Source organism: Rhipicephalus microplus, chromosome 3 (genome assembly GCF_043290135.1).
Source record: "Rhipicephalus microplus isolate Deutch F79 chromosome 3, USDA_Rmic, whole genome shotgun sequence".
Classification (NCBI taxonomy): Eukaryota; Metazoa; Arthropoda; class Arachnida; order Ixodida; family Ixodidae; genus Rhipicephalus; species Rhipicephalus microplus.
The window spans coordinates 158,898,066-158,911,074 of NC_134702.1; the positions used below are offsets into that span (position 1 = coordinate 158,898,066).

General features: G+C 48.6%; 2 non-coding genes across 2 annotated transcripts; both read left to right on the forward strand.

Annotated features, from left to right (window-relative positions):
• The first annotated feature begins 3,473 nt into the window (after positions 1-3,473).
• On the forward strand, positions 3,474-3,545 carry TRNAE-CUC (transfer RNA glutamic acid (anticodon CUC)). The gene has a single exon. It is a non-coding gene; the product is annotated as a tRNA-Glu (tRNA).
• A 113-nt stretch (positions 3,546-3,658) lies between these two features.
• On the forward strand, positions 3,659-3,730 carry TRNAE-CUC (transfer RNA glutamic acid (anticodon CUC)). The gene has a single exon. It is a non-coding gene; the product is annotated as a tRNA-Glu (tRNA).
• Positions 3,731-13,009: the final 9,279 nt, after the last annotated feature.

The following is a 13,009-nucleotide window of genomic DNA, read 5'->3' on the forward strand; positions in this document are numbered from 1 at the left end:
ATGCGTTTTGCCAGCTTAAATGTACGCGGATGAGCTTCAAGAAGGCGGCAGTACCAGTTGAGTAGGCTGTTTTCGGAGCATGACTTGGATGTGATTGCAGTGCAGGATACTAAAATAGCGACAGAGAAAAATACCGATCATATGATGTTACCTTTTCGCTCAATGTATAACATCTGTGTATCCCATGCTGGTGGCTTATCAGGAGGGTGTGCGCTCTTTATAGGACGATTGATAGGCGTTGTTGAGAGAAGTGTAGCAAGCAGCGATAAAGGACTCTACGTAGCGTGTGATTTTTCTTTCTTGAATTTCGAATGGCGTGTCATATGCGTTTATGCTCCGAACCGAGACAGTGAAAGGGAAGTTTTCTTTGAAGAAATTAGTAACTTACTGGAATGTGACAAGTATGTAGTCCTCTTTGGTGATTTTAACTGTGTTTGTAGAAAGGAGGACCGTGCCATGCTGGCCCAGTCATTTGATAAAAGCGCAGTGTTCTTAAATGAGAATATTGCAGAAAACGGCCTGGAAGGTGTTGATTTATGTATGTCTAATTGCAGTGTTCAGTTTACGCACTTTCAGGGTCTAAGCCACGTACGTTTAGACGGAGCGTACATATCACTGACCTTATTATGTGCTGTGACGAATATGTTGTTACACCAGTGTCTTTCAGCGACCACTGTATGATTAATTTCACACTTGGCACTAAAGACATGACTCCGAAATTTAACTGGCACTTGTGGAAACTGAACAGCCACATCTTGAAAGATGAATCTTATGGTAAAGATGTAACCGAAGCCCTTACTAAACTCTACGGTAATCAGAAAGATGACTGGGAAACAAAGTGGGAAATTTTCAAACAAGAAATTAAAATGAATGCAATAGAACGATCTACAAAAAATAAATTCGAGAAGAAACAGGCGGAAAGGAACCTGCGAAGGCAATTACAAGTGCTCTTGCAGGAAGAAACTGTGAAACCCGGCTCCTTTACCAATGGAATAACAGATACTAAAAACAAACTGGAGATATTAGATAAAGAGAAGTATAAAGGCGCTATAATAAGAGCTAGAAGTGAAAAACTTTGGAGAGGTTAGACACCGACAAAACGAGCTTTGGGGGACGAAAAAAATACGCACAAAGAAATGAACTCAGAGAAATAGTACGCAATGACACACTGACGATTGAAAAAGGTCCGATAATGGAGGCGTTTGAGGACCATTATCGCAATCTGCTCAGAAAACGAGTACCGATGGCCACAGGTTTTAGTGATGTCTTTCTTGATACGATGCCTAAGCTTGACGCTGATACACGAGAAATATTAGGGGCTCCTATCAGCGTACAGGAAATGAAAAAAGCTATTGATGACCTAAGTACAGGCAAGACGCCCAGCCCAGATGGAATCGGGGCGGAGTTTTATAAAGTTTATAAAGAAAACATGGCAGTTGCGCTATACGAAGTTATCGTAGAAGCATACCAAAAGAAAAAAACTGCCACGCTCTAACACGCAGGCGCATACTGCCTTGATTCCGAAGACAGACGATACCAGCAAACTTCAATCTGTAACGTCATATCGACCTATCAGTCTTTTGAACACTGATTATAAAATATTCATGAAGGTTTTAGCCAGGAGAATTCAGAACATCATTAAAAAAGATTGTAGGGACACACCAGACATGTGGCATAAATGGCCGCAGCATCACAACGAACATACATATAGTAAGAAGTGTACTAGAGATTTCTGACGCCTTTGAAGAACGAATAGCAATCATGCAGATAGATTTACAGAAAGCTTTTGACCGTGTCTCCCATGAAGTATTGTTCAGTGTGTTGAAGCATGTGGGAGTTGGTGACGTAATTTTTGATGGTTTGAAGATGTCATATTCACAGTGTGTAACGCAGTTGATAGTCAATAAGCAGCTCAGTGAAGAAATTGAAATACTAAGTTCTATCAGACAATAATGCCCGGCCTCAGCATTGTTATTCGCCATCTACCTAGAATCCTTTGGCTTATCAATCATTCAAAACTCAAGTGTGCAAGGCTTTCGGTTACAGAACACGGAGATAAAATTACTCGCAAATTCTGACGATGTGGCAGTACTCTGCCTAGATAGACAAAGTATATGTGAAGTCGTTTACATGGCAAATAAATTCTGTGACATGACGGGCAGTGTAATTACCTGTCAAAAAACAACTGCCTTTTGGTACGGCAATTGGGATGTGAGGCCCGAGGTATACCTTAACGTAAAATGGGAAAGCAAACCCCTAAGGTACCTCGGTGTACCCTTGGACAGCTATCGCGACAACGCGGATTAGTGGAAAGGTAAAGCAGAAACCCTCAGGCAAAAAACAAACGCCTGAGGTGGTCGGGATCTGTCTATATTCGCACGTGCAACTGTGTGCAACATGTTTTTGATATCGAAAATCTGGTATGTCATGCAAGTTATCTGTATGTCACGCGTCAATGTACAGAAGCTTCACAGGATTTTTGCTGCGTTTGTGTGGAAATCGCCGTGGGAACGTACAAGCCGGTCTAATTTAATGCAGTCCGTTAGCAATGGCGGACTCAGTTTATGTCATTTATTTATTAGACAAGTTGTCTCTCGTTTTACTTTTCTTCGTGATCAAAGAAACAAATTTCTGCAAACAGTGATAAAAGTAAGGCTGTCATCACGCATCCCAAATTTTGTTGTGTCTACAAACAGTGATATGTGTCGATATGTGACTGGTTTTTTTAAATAAGTTATACAGTCTTTTGAGTTTTTGAAAGTGCGCTTTTCGCTAGAATATCTTGCCACAATTAAGCGAAAAAATCTGTACAGAGATCTCTGTGATATCTTGTTTCCAACACCTTTGTACAGATCTATGTTCAATGGAGGACCCGGACAGGACGTTTTGAAAGGGGTCAATAGGATGAAAGTAAAAGCAGGGGCAAAAACTTTCTTTTTTAAATGACATTCCGGGACTCTCCCCGTAAAGCAGTGGCTAGCGGACAAGGGAATCGATGTACCATGAACAACCAATTTTTTTACTTTGTAAAACACCTGAGACAATAGAACATGTGTTAATTCATTGCTGGGACGCTGTCTTTCATTGGGACATCCTTCAAAGAACATTGAAAAAAGATCTCCTCATTACAAGCCATGGCATTCGTTTTCTCTGTGTCGATGATGTCGACGGCATACCAAACGACATGGTTATGTTAATTATCCTTCACAGCATCTGGCAGACCACAATGGCTTACAGACATCGTGACCAGAACATACGTCCTGTCCGGGAGAACTTCATTGCAAAAATGCGGTATATCACTGAGGTGTATAAACAACAAGAACCTCCCAGCTGGCTAGCAATGTTAGAGGAATTGTGCAACCTGAAAAATTTTTAATATGAGCACTTCGGATGAAATATTGTTCCAACTGTATTTTATCATTCATGTTTCTGTGTGAACACCTGTAAAGATAAACAGGTAATAACGAAAAAAATCCAGCATGGTCTAGTGGCTAGGATACTTGGCTCTCACCCAGGAAGCCCGGGTTTGATTCCCGGTGTCGGAAGTATTTTCCTTTATCTGCTATCATCAAGTCTCCAGTTTGCGCACGCTATGTACCTTCAATACTTTTACCCTGTTGGCCGAATGGCTAAGCGATCGCTCTTTCCCTCTGCGTTCTCCGGCATGGTCTAGTGGCTAGGATACCTGGCTCTCAACCAGGAGGCCCGGGTGCGATTCCCGGTGTCGAAAGTATTTTCTTTTATCTGCTATCATCAAGTGTCCAATTTGCGCATGCTATGTAACTTCAATACTTTTACCCTGTTGGCCGAAGCGCTAAGCGATCGCTCCGTCCCTCTCTGTTCTCCGGCATGGTCTAGTGGCTAGGATACCTGGCTCTCACCCAAGAGGCCCGGGTGCGATTCCTGGTGTCGGAAGTATTTTCTTTTATCTGCTATCATCCAGTCTCCAATTTGCGCACGCTATGTAACTTCAATACTTTTACCCTGTTGGCCGAATCGCTAAGCGATCCCTCCGCCGTTCTCTGTTCTCCGGCATGGTCTAGTGGCTAGGATACCTGGCTCTCACCCAGCAGGTCCGGGTTCAATTCCCAGTGTCGGAAGTATTTCCTTTTTATCTGCTATCTTCAAGTCTCCAGTTTGCGCACTGTCACGGACGGCTATTTTTGGCGACACCGCGTCACGGCAATTAACGGGCGCCGTACTCCCCGACCAACCGTGAGAAACAGCGGCGCATGAAAGGGAGCCGAGAAGGGCAGAATGGGGTGCTCTTCTTAGAACGTCGCCGCCGACGGTTAATCCTTTTGTAACTGTGGCGGCGTCTGCAAGGTCGTAGAAGGCCACGGTATACCCCGAACAAGGATTAGACTACGAGACGCCCCGGCTGAGAGCTAAGTGGTTGACCATTCCCACGGGGAAAAGCGTGGGAAACGCTCTGGTGGCCAAGCCGTATGACAACAACTCGACAGGTTGTCACTCTCGCTAGTTGCGGGCCCTCTCCCATATAAAAAGGGGTGGGGTCAAAATATTTTTGGGGGCGGAGTTTCCATCAAATAAACGCGCATGATTGGACCCAGGTAGAGGTCTCTTGTCCCCAAGGAAGAGAGCGAGGAGACACGAGGGGGATTTAAGCGCAGGAGTTTGCCCTGCTAGGCAGACTAGTCGCTGACCAACATGGTGTAGAAACAGATCAACAAGCATCTCTTCTAGAAGTTTTTAGTGTGGCTCTGTATCGGCTGGCCACCTAAACTTAGCCGTTCGTCTAGTTGTGACGCGATATTAACGTCTGCAACGTAGACATCGGGACTTCGCCTCGAGTTAGCTCAACCTGCTCGAAGTCACCTGCAAGCACTAGCCTCCCGGAGCCACCAGCGTTGCAACACCGCCGACATCGCAGTCGTGCCAGAACTCTCTTCGACTTCTCGCATCCGATCGTCGGGGACGCAACGCTGCCGGTCATCACACGTATGCCTTCACCTGTTTATATCTTCGAACTTTCTACTCCGTAGTTTTATTGTTGGTATTTTGTGGAGCTTGTAATAGTTCTCTCTCGTAAGCTGGTTTATTGTTTCTGTTATATATTTTTTTAGTTGTGTCAAGTGTCGATGTATTTTGTTAGTTGTATTGCAGTGTTGTATTAGATCCCGTGTGCTGCAATATCACTAGAGTAAAGTTGTTTTGTTTTCTCACGTCTCTGATCTCTTCACTGTCTCTGCTTACGTACGGAACGAACCAACCTGCTGTCATTCCCGTCGCCGACTTCGCGCTGGCGACGCTAGAGTGGCAGCTTGTAACAAAACTGGCGTCCGCGAGACAGGACGTTCCGTACAAGAGTAAGAAAGTGAGGGGTGAACGAGAACCGTCCGCACAGTTGAAGCGGTTGCATCCTGCAATGATTGCGCTGTTTTTATAGGGGCATTATAGTGACAATTTGCAGTATGAAGTGTATGGATTTTGATAAGTGGATCGCACACGGTAAACAGTTAGGCCTCGAGGGCGCGGAACTGAGACAATGGGTTAAGGAGCAGCAGGAACAGGCGCAGGCGTTAGCCAGAGAAGAGCGGGCACTGGCCCGGGAGGAAAAGGAAAAAGAAAGGGAGAGAGAACGCGAAGAAAAGGAAAGAGAACGCGAATAAAAGGAGAGAGAGCGCCAAGAAAAGGAAAGAGAACGCGTTGAAAGGGAGAGAGAACGAGAAGCGGCAAGGGAAGCGGCTAGGGAAGCCGGAGAACGGGAAGTGCAGTTACTGCAATTAAAGATTTGCCTCAATGAGAGTAGCAGTGTGAGCAGATCCAGCAGTGAGCACGGCGATGCCGGGGAGGAGCCGAGTTTGAGAATACACGCAGGTAGACTGCTTGTCACCTTTGACGAAGGAAGGGACGACTTAGATGCGTTTATACGCCGATTTGAGAGCATCGCCAGAGGGCAAAAGTGGCCTGAAAGCCAATGGGTGACGGTGCTTTCGACATGTCTTACAGGAGAGGCGCTAAGTGTTTATGGCAGGCTACTGCCTGCTGATGCAGCGGACTACACCAAGGTTAAAACCGCCCTCCTGAAGCGCTTTCGCTTCACGGCGGATGGGTTCCGAGACAAGTTTAATAAGGAGAGGCCAGTAGGGGGTTAAACAGCAACACAGTACGCGGCTCGCTTAAGACACTACTTCGATAGATGGGTTGAGCTGTCCAAAACAGACAGAATTCGAGTCCCTCCGAGCATTGTTGATTAGAGAGAGGTTTTTGCATAGATGTGGTTCGAACTTGGCATTATATTTGAAAGAAAGGAGGGCGGAATCTCTGGAAGACATGCTTGAGCTGGCAGACCAGTTTTTGGAAGCTCAGGGTGGAGCAAGCCTAGCGAAAACAAAGAAAGATGGTCCCATAAAGGACGAAAAGGGGAAATACAAAAAAGGAAGCAACAGCCACTCACCACTACCGCGGTGCTATATTTGCAATCGTGGGAATCACCCACCGCACTTGTGTCGCAACAGACCTGCCGCTAATGTAGCCAACGTCTGCTTCAAGTGTGGGAAAAAAGGACATAGGGCAAACGACTGCCGGTCAGGAGCAAATAACTCCCTCCAGGTGTCCTGCCTCTACGCACCAAGGGAAACGCGTGAGGATCCCATATGCGACGGGTATGTCGAGCTTAGGAATGGTGAAAAAGTCCCCGTCGTCAACGCCGTAAGCGTGACACCACCGAAAAATCTGGCCGAGAACCTACCAGTGGCCACAGGGACCCTCCGAGGCACAGACATATCAGTGTTGCGGGATACGGGGTGCAACACAGTAATCGTGCGGAGGAAGTTGGTGAAGGAAGACGAGCTGACAGGTACAAGCAGACTCGTCTACTTCGTTGACGGAACAGCGAGTATGCTGCCCAAAGCACGGATTGAGGTGGACACCCCCTACTTTACTGGCAAGCTGACAGCACTATGTCTGCAAGATCCACTGTATGACCTCATTCTGGGCAATATCGAGAGCGTAAGACCTCCTAATGATCCCAGAAAGCAGACTGAAAACCCAGTCGCGACAAAGGAGTTAAGAGAAGAGCCTGTGGCAGCAGCTATAACCCGTTCCCAAGCGCACGCACAGTCGGGAAAATTTGCCAAGCTTCGTACGCCTGGGACCACGGCGGGATTGCCGAGAGATAACTATGGCTGCAAGCAGAGGGGAGATGCGACACTCAAACAGTGTTTTGAGAAGATCGGCAGGAAGCAAACATGCTGAAACGAGAAGGCAATCATAGAGTACAAACAAGAACAGGGACTGCTGTACCGACAGTACACAGAGGCCAACGGACGGCTTGTACGCCAATTAGTCGTTCCGCGCTGCCACCGAGAAGCTGTGCTTAAAACGGCACACGATGGTATAATGGCAGGACACTTGAGCACGCAGAAAACCAAGGAACGGATCTCGGAGGAGTTCTTTTGGCCAGGCATCACAGCTAACGTGAAAAGGTTAGACGCCTCATGTGACATTTGTCAGCGCGCCGTACCAAAGGGCCGTGTACCACATGTTCCATTGGGGAGGGCACCCATAATCGACACGCCATTCAAGCGAGTGGCGATCGATATAGTGGGACCGATTCACCCGCCCTCAAAACATGGGAACCGATACATTTTGACTTTGATGGATTATGCCACCCGGTATCCAGACGCGGTGGCGCTCCCGAGTATCGAAACTGAGCGAGTGGCCGAAGCCCTGGTCGAGATGTTCTCCCGATTTGGCGTCCCCCACGAGGTACTGAGCGACCGTGGCACGAACTTCACATCGGACCTGATGAAGGAAGTAGCGCGGCTCCTTTCCGTGCGCCAGCTCCACACCACCCCATATCACCCCATGGCGAATGGCTTGGTAGAAAAATTCAACGGCACCTTAAAATTAATGTTGAAGCGCATGTGCGCCGAAAAACTGAGAGATTGGGACCGCTACCTGGCACCTCTCCTCTTTGCCTATAGGGAGGTTCCGCAAACCAGTATGGGGTTTTCACCCTTCGAGCTTCTCTACGGCCGCCATGTGAGGGGACCCTTGGCGATACTGAAGGAGCTGTGGACGAACGCCGACTTGACTGAAGAAGCTAAGACGACGTACCAGCATGTCTTCGATCTTCGGAACCGTTTGGAGGAAACGTGCCGCCTGGCACACGAGGAGTTGGAAAAAGCCGGAGCACGGTACACGAAGCTGTACAATCGAAAGGCGAAGGAGCGGAGTTTAAACCCCGGAGACAAGGTACTAATTTTACTTCCAACCGACACGAATAAGCTGCTGCTGCAATGGAGGGGCCCTTTTGAAGTCTGGGAAAAGAAAGGTGAAGCTGACTACGTCGTAGACACGGCTGGCGGCACAAAAATCTTCCACGCCAACTTACTAAAAAGATACGAGGAGAGAGACAGCCCCTCCACCAAGGTGTGCAACGTGACATTTGGCGTTGTGGAATCGAGCGACGACGAGAATATTCCAACCCCTGACTGGCTGAAAGTAGAAGGAGAAGAAGACGTGAAGCTCTCCGACAAACTGGACGCTCAGCAGATTGGACAGCTGCAAAAAATTGTCAGGGAACACGCTCGTATTTTCTCGGATGTCCCGGGCAAAACTGACTGGGTCCACTGCAACCTCGAACACACCACGAGTAACCCCGTCCACGTGAAACAATACCCTCTTCCCTTTGCAACGCGGGAAGGTGTAGAGAAAGAGGTGCGGGATATGGAGAAGCTTGGCATCATTGAGAAATCAGAGTCCCCTTATAATTCGCCAGTCATTTTTGGTAAAGAAACCCGACAGGACAAATCGACTGTGTATCGATTTTCGACGCCTGAACAACGTTCTGGTGGCCGACTCCGAATCTATGACAAGAACTGACGTGGTGTTTGCTACAGTGGGAAAGAAGTATTTTTCGAAGCTCGACTTCGTGAAGGGCTATTGGCAGATCCCGCTGACTGAAGAGTCCAAAGCGAAGACGGCCTTCTCGACGACAACGGGACTATATCAGTTCCGCTTTATGCCATTCGGCATCAAGACAGCGCCTGCTGTATTTGCTAAGTTGATGCTGAAGGTTGCAGAAGGTATACCCGGTGTGGACCACTACTACGATGATGTACTGGTAGCCACCGAGACATGGGAAGAGCACCTGAGGTCCCTGGGACTGCTTTTTGAGCGCATACAGAGGGCCGGGCTTACAGTGCGCCCCAGTAAATGCGAACTTGGTGTAGAAGAAATCGACTTCTTGGGACACCGAGTTGGCAGGGGCAGATTGCAACCACTGGGGAAAACACTCGACAAGATCGAAGCTGCACCACGTCCTTCAACCAAGCGACAAGTGCGCGCCTTCCTCAGTTTGACCGGGTACTATCGGGAATTTATCCCGAATTACGCAGAAGTCAGCGCTCCCCTTACAGATTTAACACGGAAGGGCGAAGCTAACTCGGTGAAATGGACAGTAGCCCACGAGGAGGCTTTTCGAAGTCTCAAACAACATGTCTCGACGGAGCCGATACTACGGCTACCAGATTTGCCCCAACCATTCGTACTTCGAACGGACGCATCGGACACAAGTCTCGGAGCCGGGCTCATGCAGGCCCACGAAGGCAAGCTCCACCCCACAGCTTATGCCAGCCGAAAGCTACTTCCACGGAAGGCTTCCTATAGTACCATCCAACGCGAATGTCTCGCGTTGGTATGGGGAATTCCGAAATTCTCCATGTACTTTATGGAGTACATTTTTGTGTCCAAACAGACCACCAGCCTCTGAGTTATATCCAACAGGCGAAACAACTGAACGCTCGAGTACTTCGATGGAGTTTACTACTCCAAGAGTACCAGTTCACCATTACGTATATTAAGGGTAGCGAAAACGTGGGAGCCGATTACTTGAGCCGGATATAGTTCTTGAGGTCTATGAGCATGTTGTTTTTTTTCCTTCCGTCGGTTGTTTTCTGTTTGTATGTGCGTATTTCATTGTATAAGAAGTGTAGTTTGAGTTATTTTCTTGTTGCTTGGTGCATTGGCTGATTTACTTGCTGTAATGCACATTGAAGGATTGCACTACAGTAGAGGAGCGCACCTGTTCCGTTTTGTTTCGTAGTATACATTCGTGCAGTGTATTCTGTATTGATGGCTGCCGTACACGGCTATTCCCTCTTCTTGGTTGTATTGCGCATTGATATTGTTGCGTGTAAATGAAGCTGGTACTCTAACAATTGTTTTTCCTTTTGTTGTTACTTTGATGCACTCTGCCTATGTATGTTGTGTATGAGAGGGACAGTCCTCATGCCTCGCTTGTTGGTGGTGTTTTGTTCCTTGTTGTCGAAAAAATTCTCCTCCGTGTGAACAAATGTTATGAATAACATTCTGAAAGTGGGGGGCAATGTCACGGACGGCTATTTTTGGCGACACCGCGTCACGGCAATTAACGGGCGCCGTACTCGCCGACTGACCGTGAGAAACAGCGGCGCACGAAAGGGAGCCGAGAAGGGCAGAATGGGGTGCTCTTCTTAGAACGTCGCCGCCGACGGTTAATCTTTTTGTAACTGTGGCGGCGTCTGCAAGGTCGTAGAAGGCCACGGTATACCCCGAACAAGGATTAGACTACGAGACGCTCCGGCTGAGAGCTGAGTGGTTGACCGTTTCCACGGGGAAAAGCGTGGGAAACGCTCTGGTGGCCAAGCCGTATGACAACAACCCGACAGGTTGTCACTCTCGCTAGTTGCGGGCCCTTTCCCAATTAAAAAGGGGTGGGGTCAAAATATTTTTGGGGCGGAGTTTCCATCAATTAAACGCGCATGATTGGACCCAGGTAGAGGTCTCTTGTCCCCAAGGAAGAGAGCGAGGAGACACGAGGGGGATTTAAGCGCAGGAGTTTGCCCTGCTAGGCAGACTAGTCGCTGACCAACATGGTGTAGAAACAGATCAACAAGCATCTCTTCTAGAAGTTTTTAGTGTGGCTCTGTATCGGCTGGCCACCTAAACTTAGCCGTTCGTCTAGTTGTGACGCGATATTAACGTCTGCAACGTAGACATCGGGACTTCGCCTCGAGTTAGCTCAACCTGCTCGAAGTCACCTGCAAGCACTAGCCTCCCGGAGCCACCAGCGTTACAACACCGCAGACATCGCAGTCGTGCCAGAACTCTCTTCGACTTCTCGCATCCGATCGTCGGGGACGCAACGCTGCCGGTCATCACACGTATGCCTTCACCTGTTTATATCTTCGAACTTTCTACTCCGTAGTTTTATTGTTGTTAGTTTGTGTAGCTTGTAATAGTTCTCTCTCGTAAGCTGGTTTATCGTTTCTGTTATATATTTCTTTAGTTGTATCAAGTGTCGATGTATTTTGTTAGTTGTATTGAAGTGTTGTATTAGATCCCGTGTGCTGCAATATCACTAGAGTAAAGTTGTTTTGTTTTCTCACGTCTCTGATCTCTTCACTGTCTCTGCTTGCGTACGGAACGAACCGACCTGCTGTCATTCCCGTCGCCGACTTCACGCTGGCGACGCTAGAGTGGCAGCATGTAACACGCACGCTATATAACTTCAATACTTTTACCTGTTGGCCGAATGGCTAAGCGATCGCTCCGTCCTTCTCCGTTCTCCTGCATGGTCTAGAAGCTAGGATACCTGGCTTTCACCCAGGAGGCCCGGGTTCGCTTCCCGGTGTCGGAAGTATTTTATTATATCTGCTATCATCAAGTCTCCAATTTGCGCACGTTATGTAACTTCAATACTTTTACCCTGTTGGCCGAATGGCTAAGGGATCGTTCCGTTCCTCTTCGTTCTCCGGCATGGTCTAGTGGCTAGGATACCTGGCTTTGTCGGAAGTATTTTCTTTTATCTGCTATCATCAAGTCTCCAATTTGCAAACGCTTTGTAACTTCAATACTTTTACCCTGTTGGCCGAATGGCTAAGCGATCGCACCGCCCCTCCCCGTTCTTGGCGTGGTCTAGTGGGATTCCACTTCCGGCTTTCGAGCGATGCGGTCGCGGAATGTTCGGCTCCGACGGAGCGGTTTCAGCGGCACAGGGTTTTCGCGCCTAGCGCCGACGATTATCAGGTGATTCTGCCCAATCTGCCTTCTGGACGTATCGCTGCGAACACCGTTTTCATGCATGGTGATCCAAGAGCCTGGCCTCACCGCGTGAGATCACCGGGACACTTTGGCCAAGCTTGGTGCGCTCGACGACGTTTTGGCGTTGGGGGCGTATCACTTGAACCACGTATGGGCTGTGACACTGACGAGTGCTGAGGCTGCTCGGAAGTTGATCTCCGCCGTCGATGTAAAGGCAAAGGATCGCCCATGTTTGCTCATTGACCCGAATAACCACGAGGTTTGCTTGAAGCTTCACTGGTTGCTGCACGGCGTGACCGGTGAAGACGTGCGTGTTGCCTTGACTCCCTATGGGAAAGTATTCGAAGTGAAGCGGGACAAGTGGCGAGCACCAGGCATCACTGAAAAGGGTTCAATGACGCGGTCTGTGGGACTAAAGCTGCAATGCGACGTCAAGGTGGATGACATTCCGCACCATCTCAAGATTGCCGGAGAGGTGACTCTCGTTGTCGTTCCGGGCCGTGCACCGTTGTGCCTACGGTGCAAGAGTACCGGTCACATACGTCGCGACTGCTGAGTACCCCGCTGCAGTCGTTGTCGCCGCTTCGGCCAAGAAGACGACGACTGCGCGAAGACATATGCCAGTGTGACCGGACCAGCGCAGGAAAGTGATGCACTGGAGCACCTCATGGACGAAGCAGACTCGGAAGAAACAGCAGGAGTTAACCCAAACTCTGCTGTGGAAGATGGGTTGTCATGCTGTCAAGAAGAGGGCGTGGGTGAAGCACCAGGTAAGCCCGGCGCCGGGATTCCATACGAAGGCGTAGGAGAAAGCAGTGAAAAGGTGGATGCAAGCAGCACCGGCGACACGTTTCTTGGCTTAGCAGACGAGACCCCCTCCGAGGCGGAACCGATGACTGGGATGGAAAGCGACAATGGCACTGTGACGGGGAAGCGTCCTCGTGACGAAGGGAAA